General features: G+C 34.3%; 1 protein-coding gene across 1 annotated transcript in view; it reads left to right on the top strand.

Moving 5' to 3' along the window:
* LOC125799143 (deleted in malignant brain tumors 1 protein-like) overlaps positions 1–16,489 on the top strand; it is a 426,727-nt gene that overhangs the window by 196,950 nt on the left and 213,288 nt on the right. The window lies entirely within an intron of this gene.

Below are 16,489 nucleotides of genomic sequence, written 5' to 3'. Positions count from 1 at the left end.
GGGCATGGTAAATTGGACCAAATTTTGCTCAGAAATGTGAAAAAAGCACTTTTCAATTTTTGACCCAAATCAGAAAAAAACGTAGACCCGCGGTATGTCATTTTGGTGAAAATTTTGACCATTCATGATAACTTGTTTTTTTCATGAAAAATGACTGAAATGAGTGGGAAAATGCATGGGCATGGTAAATTGGACCAAATTTTGCTCAGAAATGTGAAAAAAAGCACTTTTCAATTTTTGACACGAATCAGAAAAAAACGTAGACCCGCGGTATGTCATGTTGGTGAAAATTTTGACCATTCATGAAACCTTGTTTTTTTTCATGAAAAATGACTCAAATGAGTGGGAAAATGCATGGGCATGGTAAATTGGGACAAATTTTGCTCAGAAATGTGTCAAAAGGCACTTTTCAATTTTTGACCCAAATCAGAAAAAAACGTAGACCCGAGGTATGTCATTTTGGTGAAAATTTTGACCATTCATGAAACCTTGTTTTTTCCATGAAAAATGACTCAAATGAGTGGGAAAATGCATGGGCATGGTAAATTGGACCAAATTTTCCTCAAAAATGTGAAAAAAAAGCACTTTTAAAATTTTGACACGAATCAGAAAAAAACGTAGACCCGCGGTATGTCATTTTGGTGAAAATTTTGACCGTTAATATAATCTTGTTTTTTTCCATGAAAAATGACTCAAATGAGTGGGAAAATGCATGGGCATGGTAAATTGGACCAAATTTTGCTCAGAAATGTGAAAAAAGCACTTTTCAATTTTTGACCCAAATCAGAAAAAAACGTAGTCCCGCGGTATGTCATTTTTGTGAAAATTTTGACCATTCATAAAACCTTGTTTTTTTTCCATGAAAAATGACTGAAATGAGTTGGAAAATGCATGGGCATGGAAAATTGGACCAAATTTTGCTCAGAAATGTGAAAAAAAAGCACTTTTCAATTTTTGACACAAATCAGAAAAAAACGTAGACCCGCGGTATGTCATTTTGGTGAAAATTTTGACCATTCATGATAACTTGTTTTTTTTATGAAAAATGACTCAAATGAGTGGGAAAATGCATGGGCATGGTAAATTGGACCAAATTTTGCTCAGAAATGTGACAAAAAGCACTTTTCAATTTTTGACCCAAATCAGAAAAACACGTAGACCTGCGGTATGTCATTTTGGTGAAAATTTTGACCATTCATAAAACCTTGTTTTTTTCCATGAAAAATGACTGAAATGAGTGGGAAAATGCATGGGCATGGTAAATTGGACCAAATTTTGCTCAGAAATGTGAAAAAAAGCACTTTTCAATTTTTGACACAAATCAGAAAAACATGTAGACCCGCGGTATGTCATTTTGGTGAAAATTTTGACCATTCATGATAACTTGTTTTTTTCATGAAAAATGACTCAAATGAGTGGGAAAATGCATGGGCATGGTAAATTGGACCAAATTTTTCTCAGAAATGTGAAAAAAGCACTTTTCAATTTTTGACCCAAATCAGAAAAAACGTAGACCCGCGGTATGGCATTTTGGTGAAAATTTTGACCATTCATGAAACCTTGTTTTTTCCATGAAAAATGACTCAAATGAGTGGGAAAATGCATGGGCATGGTAAATTGGACAAAATTTTGCTCAAAAATGTGAAAAAAAGCACTTTTCAATTTTTGACCCAAATCAGTAAAAAACGTAGACCCGCGGTATGTCATTTTTGTGAAAATTTTGACCATTCATGAAACCTTGTTTTTTCCATGAAAAATGACTCAAATGAGTGGGAAAATGCATGGGCATGGTAAATTGGACCAAATTTTGCTCAGAAAAGTGACAAAAAGCACTTTTCAATTTTTGACCCAAATCAGAAAAACACGTAGACCCGCGGTATGTCATTTTGGTGAAAATTTTGACCATTCATGAAACCTTGTTTTTTTTCCATGAAAAATGACTGAAATGAGTTGGAAAATGCATGGGCATGGAAAATTGGACCAAATTTTGCTCAGAAATGTGAAAAAAAAGCACTTTTCAATTTTTGACACAAATCAGAAAAAAACGTAGACCCGCGGTATGTCATTTTGGTGAAAATTTTGACCATTCATGATAACTTGTTTTTTTTATGAAAAATGACTCAAATGAGTGGGAAAATGCATGGGCATGGTAAATTGGACCAAATTTTGCTCAGAAATGTGACAAAAAGCACTTTTCAATTTTTGACCCAAATCAGAAAAACACGTAGACCTGCGGTATGTCATTTTGGTGAAAATTTTGACCATTCATAAAACCTTGTTTTTTTCCATGAAAAATGACTGAAATGAGTGGGAAAATGCATGGGCATGGTAAATTGGACCAAATTTTGCTCAAAAATGTGAAAAAAAGCACTTTTCAATTTTTGACCCAAATCAGTAAAAAACGTAGACCCGCGGTATGTCATTTTGGTGAAAATTTTGACCATTCATGAAACCTTGTTTTTTCCATGAAAAATGACTCAAATGAGTGGGAAAATGCATGGGCATGGTAAATTGGACCAAATTTTGCTCAGAAAAGTGACAAAAAGCACTTTTCAATTTTTGACCCAAATCAGAAAAACACGTAGACCCGCGGTATGTCATTTTGGTGAAAATTTTGACCATTCATGAAACCTTGTTTTTTCCATGAAAAATGACTCAAATGAGTGGGAAAATGCATGGGCATGGTAAATTGGACCAAATTTTCCTCAAAAATGTGAAAAAAAGCACTTTTAAAATTTTGACACGAATCAGAAAAAAACGTAGACCCGCGGTATGTCATTTTGGCAAAAATTTTGACCATTCATGATAACTTGTTTTTTTCATGAAAAATGACTCAAATGAGTGGGAAAATGCATGGGCATGGTAAATTGGACCAAATTTTGCTCAGAAATGTGAAAAAAGCACTTTTCAATTTTTGACCCAAATCAGAAAAACACGTAGACCCGCGGTATGTCATTTTGGTGAAAATTTTGACCATTCATGATAACTTGTTTTTTTCATGAAAAATGACTCAAATGAGTGGGAAAATGCATGGGCATGGTAAATTGGACCAAATTTTGCTCAGAAATGTGAAAAAAAGCACTTTTCAATTTTTGACACGAATCAGAAAAAAACGTAGACCCCCGGTATGTCATTTTGGTGAAAATTTTGACCATTCATGATAACTTGTTTTTATCATGAAAAATGACTCAAATGAGTGGGAAAATGCATGGGCATGGTAAATTGGACCAAATTTTGCTCAGAAATGTGAAAAAAGCACTTTTCAATTTTTGACCCAAATCAGAAAAAAACGTAAACCCGCGGTATGTCATTTTGGTGAAAATTTTGACCATTCATGAAACCTTGTTTTTTCCATGAAAAATGACTCAAATGAGTGGGAAAATGCATGGGCATGGTAAATTGGGACAAATTTTGCTCAGAAATGTGTCAAAAGGCACTTTTCAATTTTTGACCCAAATCAGAAAAAAACGTAGACCCGCGGTATGTCATTTTGGTGAAAATTTTGACCATTCATGAAACCTTGTTTTTTCCATGAAAAATGACTCAAATGAGTGGGAAAATGCATGGGCATGGTAAATTGGACCAAATTTTCCTCAAAAATGTGAAAAAAAGCACTTTTAAAATTTTGACACGAATCAGAAAAAAACGTAGACCCGCGGTATGTCATTTTGGTGAAAATTTTGACCATTCATAAAACCTTGTTTTTTTCCATGAAAAATGACTGAAATGAGTTGGAAAATGCATGGGCATGGAAAATTGGACCAAATTTTGCTCAGAAATGTGAAAAAAAAAGCACTTTTCAATTTTTGACACAAATCAGAAAAAAACGTAGACCCGCGGTATGTCATTTTGGTGAAAATTTTGACCATTCATGATAACTTGTTTTTTTTATGAAAAATGACTCAAATGAGTGGGAAAATGCACGGGCATGGTAAATTGGACCAAATTTTGCTCAGAAATGTGACAAAAAGCACTTTTCAATTTTTGACCCAAATCAGAAAAACACGTAGACCTGCGGTATGTCATTTTGGTGAAAATTTTGACCATTCATAAAACCTTGTTTTTTTCCATGAAAAATGACTCAAATGAGTGGGAAAATGCATGGGCATGGTAAATTGGACCAAATTTTGCTCAGAAATGTGAAAAAAGCACTTTTCAATTTTTGACCCAAATCAGAAAAACACGTAGACCCGCGGTATGTCATTTTGGTGAAAATTTTGACCATTCCTGATAACTTGTTTTTTTTCATGAAAAATTACTCAAATGAGTGGGAAAATGCATGGGCATGGTAAATTGGACCAAATTTTTCTCAGAAATGTGAAAAAAGCACTTTTCAATTTTTGACCCAAATCAGAAAAAACGTAGACCCGCGGTATGTCATTTTGGTGAAAATTGTGACCATTCATGAAACCTTGTTTTTTCCATGAAAAATGACTCAAATGAGTGGGAAAATGCATGGGCATGGTAAATTGGACCAAATTTTGCTCAGAAATGTGAAAAAAGCACTTTTCAATTTTTGACACAAATCAGAAAAAAACGTAGACCCGCGGTATGTCATTTTGGTGAAAATTTTGACCAATCATGAAACCTTGTTTTTTCCATGAAAAATGACTCAAATGAGTGGGAAAATGCATGGGCATGGTAAATTGGGACAAATTTTGCTCAGAAATGTGTCAAAAGGCACTTTTAAATTTTTGACCCAAATCAGAAAAAAACGTAGACCCGCGGTATGTCATTTTGGTGAAAATTTTGACCATTCATGAAACCTTGTTTTTTCCATGAAAAATGACTCAAATGAGTGGGAAAATGCATGGGCATGGTAAATTTGGACAAATTTTGCTCAGAAATGTGAAAAAAAAGCACTTTTCAATTTTTGACCCAAATCAGAAAAAACGTATACCCGCGGTATGTCATTTTGGTGAAAATTTTGACCATTCATGAAACCTTGTTTTTTCCATGAAAAATGACTCAAATTAGTGGGAAAATGCATTGGCATGGTAAATTGGGACAAATTTTGCTCAGAAATGTGACAAAAGGCACTGTTCAATTTTTGACCCAAATCAGAAAAAAACATAGACCCGCGGTATGTCATTTTGGTGAAAATTTTGACCATTCATGAAACCTTGTTTTTTTCCATGAAAAATGACTCAAATGAGTGGGAACATGCATGGGCATGGTAAATTGGACCAAATTTTGCTCAGAAATGTGACAAAATCACTTTTCAATTTTTGACCCAAATCAGAAAAACACGTAGACCCGCGGTATGTCATGTTGGTGAAAATTTTGACCATTCATGAAACCTTGTTTTTTCCATGAAAAATGACTCAAATGAGTGGGGAAATGCATGGGCATGGTAAATTGGACCAAAATTTGCTCAGAAATGTGAAAAAAGCACTTTTCAATTTTTGACCCAAATCAGAAAAAAACGTAGACCCGCGGTATGTCATTTTGGTGAAAATTTTGACCGTTCATGAAACCTTGTTTTTTCCATGAAAAATGACTCAAATGAGTGGGAAAATGCATTGGCATGGTAAATTGGACCAAAATTTGCTCAGAAATGTGAAAAAAGCACTTTTCAATTTTTGACCCAAATCAGAAAAACACGTAGACCCGCGGTATGTCATTTTGGTGAAAATTTTGACCATTCATAAAACCTTGTTTTTTTCCATGAAAAATGACTGAAATGAGTGGGAAAATGCATGGGCATGGAAAATTGGACCAAATTTTGCTCAGAAATGTGAAAAAAAGCACTTTTCAATTTTTGACCCAAATCAGAAAAAAACGTAGACCCGCGGTATGTCATTTTGGTGAAAATTCTGACCATTCATGAAACCTTGTTTTTTTCATGAAAAATGACTCAAATGAGTGGGAAAATGCATGGGCATGGTAAATTGGGACAAATTTTGCTCAGAAATGTGTCAAAAGCCACTTTTCAATTTTTGACCCAAATCAGAAAAAAACGTAGACCCGCGGTATGTCATTTTGGTGAAAATTTTGACCATTCATGAAACCTTGATTTTTACATGAAAAATGACTCAAATGAGTGGGAAAATGCATGGGCATGGTAAATTGGGACAAATTTTGCTCAGAAATGTGTCAAAAGGCACTTTTCAATTTTTGACCCAAATTAGAAAAAAACGTAGACCCGCGGTATGTCATTTTGGCAAAAATTTTGACCATTCATGATAACTTGTTTTTTTCCATGAAAAATGACTGAAATGAGTGGGAAAATGCATGGGCATGGAAAATTGGACCAAATTTTGCTCAGAAATGTGAAAAAAAGCACTTTTCAATTTTTGACCCAAATCAGAAAAAAACGTAGACCCGCGGTATGTCATTTTGGTGAAAATTTTGACCATTCATGAAACCTTATTTTTTCCTTGAAAAATTACTCAAATGAGTGGGAAAATGCATGGGCATGGTAAATTGGGACAAATTTTGCTCAGAAATGTGTCAAAAGGCACTTTTCAATTTTTGACCCAAATCAGATAAAAACATAGACCCGCGGTATGTCATTTTGGTGAAAATTTTGACCATTCATGAAACCTTGTTTTTTCCATGAAAAATGACTAAAATGAGTGGGAAAATGCATGGGCATGGTAAATTGGACCAAATTTTGCTCAGAAATGTGAAAAAAGCACTTTTAAATTTTTGACACAAATCAGAAAAAAACGTAGACCCGCGGTATGTCATTTTGGCGAAAATTTTGACCATTCATGAAAACTTGTTTTTTTCATGAAAAATGACTCAAATTAGTGGGAAAATGCATGGGCATGGTAAATTGGACCAAATTTTGCTCAGAAATGTGAAAAAAGCACTTTTAAATTTTTGACCCAAATCAGAAAAACACGTAGACCCGCGCGGTATGTCATTTTGGTGAAAATTTTGACCATTCATAAAACCTTGTTTTTTTCCATGAAAAATGACTGAAATGAGTGGGAAAATGCATGGGCATGGAAAATTGGACCAAATTTTGCTCAGAAATGTGAAAAAAAGCACTTTTCAATTTTTGACACAAATCAGAAAAAAACGTAGACCCGCGGTATGTCATTTTGGTGAAAATTTTGACCATTCATGAAACCTTGTTTTTTTCATGAAAAATGACTCAAATGAGTGGGAAAATGCATGGGCATGGTAAATTGGGACAAATTTTGCTCAGAAATGTGTCAAAAGGCACTTTTCAATTTTTGACCCAAATCAGAAAAAAACGTAGACCCGCCGTATGTCATTTTGGCAAAAATTTTGACCATTCATGATAACTTGTTTTTTTCATGAAAAATGACTCAAATGAGTGGGAAAATGCATGGGCATGGTAAATTGGACCAAATTTTGCTCAGAAATGTGAAAAAAGCACTTTTCAATTTTTGACCCAAATCAGAAAAAAACGTAGACCCGCGGTATGTCATTTTGGTGAAAATTTTGACCATTCATGAAACCTTGTTTTTTCCATGAAAAATGACTCAAATGAGTGGGAAAATGCATGGGCATGGTAAATTGGGACAAATTTTGCTCAGAAATGTGACAAAAGGCACTTTTCAATTTTTGACCCAAATCAGAAAAAAACGTAGACCCGCGGTATGTCATTTTGGTGAAAATTTTGACCATTCATGAAACCTTATTTTTTCCTTGAAAAATTACTCAAATGAGTGGGAAAATGCATGGGCATGGTAAATTGGGACAAATTTTGCTCAGAAATGTGTCAAAAGGCACTTTTCAATTTTTGACCCAAATCAGATAAAAACATAGACCCGCGGTATGTCATTTTGGTGAAAATTTTGACCATTCATGAAACCTTGTTTTTTTCATGAAAAATGACTCAAATGAGTGGGAAAATGCATGGGCATGGTAAATTGGGACAAATTTTGCTCAGAAATGTGTCAAAAGCCACTTTTCAATTTTTGACCCAAATCAGAAAAAAACGTAGACCCGCGGTATGTCATTTTGGTGAAAATTTTGACCATTCATGAAACCTTGATTTTTACATGAAAAATGACTCAAATGAGTGGGAAAATGCATGGGCATGGTAAATTGGGACAAATTTTGCTCAGAAATGTGTCAAAAGGCACTTTTCAATTTTTGACCCAAATCAGAAAAAAACGTAGACCCGCGGTATGTCATTTTGGCAAAAATTTTGACCATTCATGATAACTTGTTTTTTTCATGAAAAATGACTCAAATGAGTGGGATAATGCATGGGCATGGTAAATTGGACCAAATTTTGCTCAGAAATGTGAAAAAAGCTCTTTTAAATTTTTGACACAAATCAGAAAGAAACGTAGACCCGCGGTATGTCATTTTGGCAAAAATTTTGACCATTCATGATAACTTGTTTTTTTTCATGAAAAATGACTCAAATGAGTGGGAAAATGCATGGGCATGGTAAATTGGACCAACATTTGCTCAGAAATGTGAAAAAAGCACTTTTCAATTTTTGACCCAAATCAGAAAAAAACGTAGACCCGCAGTATGTCATTTTGGTGAAAATTTTGACCATTCATAAAACCTTGTTTTTTTCCATGAAAAATGACTGAAATGAGTGGGAAAATGCATGGGCATGGAAAATTGGACCAAATTTTGCTCAGAAATGTGAAAAAAAGCACTTTTCAATTTTTTACCCAAATCAGAAAAAAACGTAGACCCGCGGTATGTCATTTTGGTGAAAATTTTGACCATTCATGAAACCTTATTTTTTCCTTGAAAAATTACTCAAATGAGTGGGAAAATGCATGGGCATGGTAAATTGGGACAAATTTTGCTCAGAAATGTGTCAAAAGGCACTTTTCAATTTTTGACCCAAATCAGATAAAAACATAGACCCGCGGTATGTCATTTTGGTGAAAATTTTGACCATTCATGAAACCTTGTTTTTTCCATGAAAAATGACTAAAATGAGTGGGAAAATGCATGGGCATGGTAAATTGGACCAAATTTTGCTCAGAAATGTGAAAAAAGCACTTTTAAATTTTTGACACAAATCAGAAAAAAACGTAGACCCGCGGTATGTCATTTTGGCAAAAATTTTGACCATTCATGAAAACTTGTTTTTTTCATGAAAAATGACTCAAATTAGTGGGAAAATGCATGGGCATGGTAAATTGGACCAAATTTTGCTCAGAAATGTGAAAAAAGCTCTTTTAAATTTTTGACACAAATCAGAAAGAAACGTAGACCCGCGGTATGTCATTTTGGTGAAAATTTTGACCATTCATGATAACTTGTTTTTTTCATGAAAAATGACTCAAATGAGTGGGAAAATGCATGGGCATGGTAAATTGGACCAAAATTTGCTCAGAAATGTGAAAAAAGCACTTTTCAATTTTTGACCCAAATCAGAAAAAAACGTAGACCCGCAGTATGTCATTTTGGTGAAAATTTTGACCATTCATATAACCTTGTTTTTTTCCATGAAAAATGACTGAAATGAGTGGGAAAATGCATGGGCATGGAAAATTGGACCAAATTTTGCTCAGAAATGTGAAAAAAAGCACTTTTAAATTTTTGACCCAAATCAGAAAAAAACGTAGACCCGCGGTATGTCATTTTGGTGAAAATTTTGACCATTCATGAAACCTTGTTTTTTTCATGAAAAATGACTCAAATGAGTGGGAAAATGCATGGGCATGGTAAATTGGGACAAATTTTGCTCAGAAATGTGTCAAAAGGCACTTTTCAATTTTTGACCCAAATCAGAAAAAAACGTAGACCCGCGGTATGTCATTTTGGCAAAAATTTTGACCATTCATGATAACTTGTTTTTTTCATGAAAAATGACTCAAATGAGTGGGAAAATGCATGGGCATGGTAAATTGGACCAAATTTTGCTCAGAAATGTGAAAAAAGCACTTTTCAATTTTTGACCCAAATCAGAAAAAAACGTAGACCCGCGGTATGTCATTTTGGTGAAAATTTTGACCATTCATGAAACCTTGTTTTTTCCATGAAAAATGACTCAAACGAGTGGGAAAATACATGATCATGGAAAATTGGACCAAATTTTGCTCAGAAATGTGAAAAAAGCACTTTTCAATTTTTGACCCAAATCAGAAAAAAACATAGACCCGCGCGGTATGTCATTTTGGTGAACATTTTGACCATTCATGAAACCTTGTTTTTTCCATGAAAAATGACTCAAATTAGTGGGAAAATGCATGGGCATGGTAAATTGGACCAAATTTTGCTCAGAAATGTGAAAAAAGCTCTTTTAAATTTTTGACACAAATCAGAAAGAAACGTAGACCCGCGGTATGTCATTTTGGTGAAAATTTTGACCATTCATGATAACTTGTTTTTTTCATGAAAAATGACTCAAATGAGTGGGAAAATGCATGGGCATGGTAAATTGGACCAAAATTTGCTCAGAAATGTGAAAAAAGCACTTTTCAATTTTTGACCCAAATCAGAAAAAAACGTAGACCCGCAGTATGTCATTTTGGTGAAAATTTTGACCATTCATATAACCTTGTTTTTTTCCATGAAAAATGACTGAAATGAGTGGGAAAATGCATGGGCATGGAAAATTGGACCAAATTTTGCTCAGAAATGTGAAAAAAAGCACTTTTAAATTTTTGACCCAAATCAGAAAAAAACGTAGACCCGCGGTATGTCATTTTGGTGAAAATTTTGACCATTCATGAAACCTTGTTTTTTTCATGAAAAATGACTCAAATGAGTGGGAAAATGCATGGGCATGGTAAATTGGGACAAATTTTGCTCAGAAATGTGTCAAAAGGCACTTTTCAATTTTTGACCCAAATCAGAAAAAAACGTAGACCCGCGGTATGTCATTTTGGCAAAAATTTTGACCATTCATGATAACTTGTTTTTTTCATGAAAAATGACTCAAATGAGTGGGAAAATGCATGGGCATGGTAAATTGGACCAAATTTTGCTCAGAAATGTGAAAAAAGCACTTTTCAATTTTTGACCCAAATCAGAAAAAAACGTAGACCCGCGGTATGTCATTTTGGTGAAAATTTTGACCATTCATGAAACCTTGTTTTTTCCATGAAAAATGACTCAAACGAGTGGGAAAATACATGATCATGGAAAATTGGACCAAATTTTGCTCAGAAATGTGAAAAAAGCACTTTTCAATTTTTGACCCAAATCAGAAAAAAACATAGACCCGCGCGGTATGTCATTTTGGTGAACATTTTGACCATTCATGAAACCTTGTTTTTTCCATGAAAAATGACTCAAATGAGTGGGAAAATGCATGGGCATGGTAAATTGGACCAAATTTTGCTCAGAAATGTGACAAAAGGCACTTTTCAATTTTTGACCCAAATCAGAAAAAAACGTAGACCCGCGGTATGTCATTTTGGTGAACATTTTGACCATTCATGAAACCTTGTTTTTTCCATGAAAAATGACTCAAATGAGTGGGAAAATGCATGGGCATGGTAAATTGGACCAAAATTTGCTCAGAAATGTGAAAAAAGCACTTTTCAATTTTTGACACAAATCAGAAAAAAACGTAGACCCGCAGTATGTCATTTTGGTGAAAATTTTGACCATTCATAAAACCTTGTTTTTTTCCATGAAAAATGACTGAAATGAGTGGGAAAATGCATGGGCATGGAAAATTGGACCAAATTTTGCTCAGAAATGTGAAAAAAAGCACTTTTCAATTTTTGACCCAAATCAGAAAAAAACGTAGACCCGCGGTATGTCATTTTGGTGAAAATTTTGACCATTCATGAAACCTTATTTTTTCCTTGAAAAATTACTCAAATGAGTGGGAAAATGCATGGGCATGGTAAATTGGGACAAATTTTGCTCAGAAATGTGTCAAAAGGCACTTTTCAATTTTTGACCCAAATCAGATAAAAACATAGACCCGCGGTATGTCATTTTGGTGAAAATTTTGACCATTCATGAAACCTTGTTTTTTCCATGAAAAATGACTAAAATGAGTGGGAAAATGCATGGGCATGGTAAATTGGACCAAATTTTGCTCAGAAATGTGAAAAAAGCACTTTTAAATTTTTGACACAAATCAGAAAAAAACGTAGACCCGCGGTATGTCATTTTGGCGAAAATTTTGACCATTCATGAAAACTTGTTTTTTTCATGAAAAATGACTCAAATTAGTGGGAAAATGCATGGGCATGGTAAATTGGACCAAATTTTGCTCAGAAATGTGAAAAAAGCACTTTTAAATTTTTGACCCAAATCAGAAAAACACGTAGACCCGCGCGGTATGTCATTTTGGTGAAAATTTTGACCATTCATAAAACCTTGTTTTTTTCCATGAAAAATGACTGAAATGAGTGGGAAAATGCATGGGCATGGAAAATTGGACCAAATTTTGCTCAGAAATGTGAAAAAAAGCACTTTTCAATTTTTGACACAAATCAGAAAAAAACGTAGACCCGCGGTATGTCATTTTGGTGAAAATTTTGACCATTCATGAAACCTTGTTTTTTTCATGAAAAATGACTCAAATGAGTGGGAAAATGCATGGGCATGGTAAATTGGGACAAATTTTGCTCAGAAATGTGTCAAAAGGCACTTTTCAATTTTTGACCCAAATCAGAAAAAAACGTAGACCCGCCGTATGTCATTTTGGCAAAAATTTTGACCATTCATGATAACTTGTTTTTTTCATGAAAAATGACTCAAATGAGTGGGAAAATGCATGGGCATGGTAAATTGGACCAAATTTTGCTCAGAAATGTGAAAAAAGCACTTTTCAATTTTTGACCCAAATCAGAAAAAAACGTAGACCCGCGGTATGTCATTTTGGTGAAAATTTTGACCATTCATGAAACCTTGTTTTTTCCATGAAAAATGACTCAAATGAGTGGGAAAATGCATGGGCATGGTAAATTGGGACAAATTTTGCTCAGAAATGTGACAAAAGGCACTTTTCAATTTTTGACCCAAATCAGAAAAAAACGTAGACCCGCGGTATGTCATTTTGGTGAAAATTTTGACCATTCATGAAACCTTATTTTTTCCTTGAAAAATTACTCAAATGAGTGGGAAAATGCATGGGCATGGTAAATTGGGACAAATTTTGCTCAGAAATGTGTCAAAAGGCACTTTTCAATTTTTGACCCAAATCAGATAAAAACATAGACCCGCGGTATGTCATTTTGGTGAAAATTTTGACCATTCATGAAACCTTGTTTTTTTCATGAAAAATGACTCAAATGAGTGGGAAAATGCATGGGCATGGTAAATTGGGACAAATTTTGCTCAGAAATGTGTCAAAAGCCACTTTTCAATTTTTGACCCAAATCAGAAAAAAACGTAGACCCGCGGTATGTCATTTTGGTGAAAATTTTGACCATTCATGAAACCTTGATTTTTACATGAAAAATGACTCAAATGAGTGGGAAAATGCATGGGCATGGTAAATTGGGACAAATTTTGCTCAGAAATGTGTCAAAAGGCACTTTTCAATTTTTGACCCAAATCAGAAAAAAACGTAGACCCGCGGTATGTCATTTTGGCAAAAATTTTGACCATTCATGATAACTTGTTTTTTTCATGAAAAATGACTCAAATGAGTGGGATAATGCATGGGCATGGTAAATTGGACCAAATTTTGCTCAGAAATGTGAAAAAAGCTCTTTTAAATTTTTGACACAAATCAGAAAGAAACGTAGACCCGCGGTATGTCATTTTGGCAAAAATTTTGACCATTCATGATAACTTGTTTTTTTTCATGAAAAATGACTCAAATGAGTGGGAAAATGCATGGGCATGGTAAATTGGACCAACATTTGCTCAGAAATGTGAAAAAAGCACTTTTCAATTTTTGACCCAAATCAGAAAAAAACGTAGACCCGCAGTATGTCATTTTGGTGAAAATTTTGACCATTCATAAAACCTTGTTTTTTTCCATGAAAAATGACTGAAATGAGTGGGAAAATGCATGGGCATGGAAAATTGGACCAAATTTTGCTCAGAAATGTGAAAAAAAGCACTTTTCAATTTTTTACCCAAATCAGAAAAAAACGTAGACCCGCGGTATGTCATTTTGGTGAAAATTTTGACCATTCATGAAACCTTATTTTTTCCTTGAAAAATTACTCAAATGAGTGGGAAAATGCATGGGCATGGTAAATTGGGACAAATTTTGCTCAGAAATGTGTCAAAAGGCACTTTTCAATTTTTGACCCAAATCAGATAAAAACATAGACCCGCGGTATGTCATTTTGGTGAAAATTTTGACCATTCATGAAACCTTGTTTTTTCCATGAAAAATGACTAAAATGAGTGGGAAAATGCATGGGCATGGTAAATTGGACCAAATTTTGCTCAGAAATGTGAAAAAAGCACTTTTAAATTTTTGACACAAATCAGAAAAAAACGTAGACCCGCGGTATGTCATTTTGGCAAAAATTTTGACCATTCATGAAAACTTGTTTTTTTCATGAAAAATGACTCAAATTAGTGGGAAAATGCATGGGCATGGTAAATTGGACCAAATTTTGCTCAGAAATGTGAAAAAAGCTCTTTTAAATTTTTGACACAAATCAGAAAGAAACGTAGACCCGCGGTATGTCATTTTGGTGAAAATTTTGACCATTCATGATAACTTGTTTTTTTCATGAAAAATGACTCAAATGAGTGGGAAAATGCATGGGCATGGTAAATTGGACCAAAATTTGCTCAGAAATGTGAAAAAAGCACTTTTCAATTTTTGACCCAAATCAGAAAAAAACGTAGACCCGCAGTATGTCATTTTGGTGAAAATTTTGACCATTCATATAACCTTGTTTTTTTCCATGAAAAATGACTGAAATGAGTGGGAAAATGCATGGGCATGGAAAATTGGACCAAATTTTGCTCAGAAATGTGAAAAAAAGCACTTTTAAATTTTTGACCCAAATCAGAAAAAAACGTAGACCCGCGGTATGTCATTTTGGTGAAAATTTTGACCATTCATGAAACCTTGTTTTTTTCATGAAAAATGACTCAAATGAGTGGGAAAATGCATGGGCATGGTAAATTGGGACAAATTTTGCTCAGAAATGTGTCAAAAGGCACTTTTCAATTTTTGACCCAAATCAGAAAAAAACGTAGACCCGCGGTATGTCATTTTGGCAAAAATTTTGACCATTCATGATAACTTGTTTTTTTCATGAAAAATGACTCAAATGAGTGGGAAAATGCATGGGCATGGTAAATTGGACCAAATTTTGCTCAGAAATGTGAAAAAAGCACTTTTCAATTTTTGACCCAAATCAGAAAAAAACGTAGACCCGCGGTATGTCATTTTGGTGAAAATTTTGACCATTCATGAAACCTTGTTTTTTCCATGAAAAATGACTCAAATGAGTGGGAAAATGCATTGGCATGGTAAATTGGGACAAATTTTGCTCAGAAATGTGAAAAAAGCACTTTTCAATTTTTGAACCAAATCAGAAAAACACGTAGACCCGCGGTATGTCATTTTGGTGAAAATTTTGACCATTCATGAAACCTTATTTTTTCCTTGAAAAATTACTCAAATGAGTGGGAAAATGCATGGGCATGGTAAATTGGGACAAATTTTGCTCAGAAATGTGTCAAAAGGCACTTTTCAATTTTTGACCCAAATCAGATAAAAACATAGACCCGCGGTATGTCATTTTGGTGAAAATTTTGACCATTCATGAAACCTTGTTTTTTCCATGAAAAATGACTAAAATGAGTGGGAAAATGCATGGGCATGGTAAATTGGACCAAATTTTGCTCAGAAATGTGAAAAAAGCACTTTTAAATTTTTGACACAAATCAGAAAAAAAACGTAGACCCGCGGTATGTCATTTTGGCGAAAATTTTGACCATTCATGAAAACTTGTTTTTTTCATGAAAAATGACTCAAATTAGTGGGAAAATGCATGGGCATGGTAAATTGGACCAAATTTTGCTCAGAAATGTGAAAAAAGCACTTTTCAATTTTTGACCCAAATCAGAAAAACACGTAGACCCGCGGTATGTCATTTTGGTGAAAATTTTGACCATTCATAAAACCTTGTTTTTTTCCATGAAAAATGACTGAAATGAGTGGGAAAATGCATGGGCATGGAAAATTGGACCAAATTTTGCTCAGAAATGTGAAAAAAAGCACTTTTCAATTTTTGAACCAAATCAGAAAAACACGTAGACCCGCGGTATGTCATTTTGGCGAAAATTTTGACCATTCATGAAAACTTGTTTTTTTCATGAAAAATGACTCAAATTAGTGGGAAAATGCATGGGCATGGTAAATTGGACCAAATTTTGCTCAGAAATGTGAAAAAAGCACTTTTCAATTTTTGACCCAAATCAGAAAAACACGTAGACCCGCGGTATGTCATTTTGGTGAAAATTTTGACCATTCATAAAACCTTGTTTTTTTCCATGAAAAATGACTGAAATGAGTGGGAAAATGCATGGGCATGGAAAATTGGACCAAATTTTGCTCAGAATTGTGAAAAAAAGCACTTTTCAATTTTTGACCCAAATCAGAAAAAAACGTAGACCCGCGGTATGTCATTTTGGCGAAAAT

This window comes from Astyanax mexicanus, chromosome 2 (assembly GCF_023375975.1).
Source record: "Astyanax mexicanus isolate ESR-SI-001 chromosome 2, AstMex3_surface, whole genome shotgun sequence".
Taxonomy (NCBI): domain Eukaryota; kingdom Metazoa; phylum Chordata; class Actinopteri; order Characiformes; family Acestrorhamphidae; genus Astyanax; species Astyanax mexicanus.
This window is presented reverse-complemented; position numbering and strand designations above follow the sequence as displayed.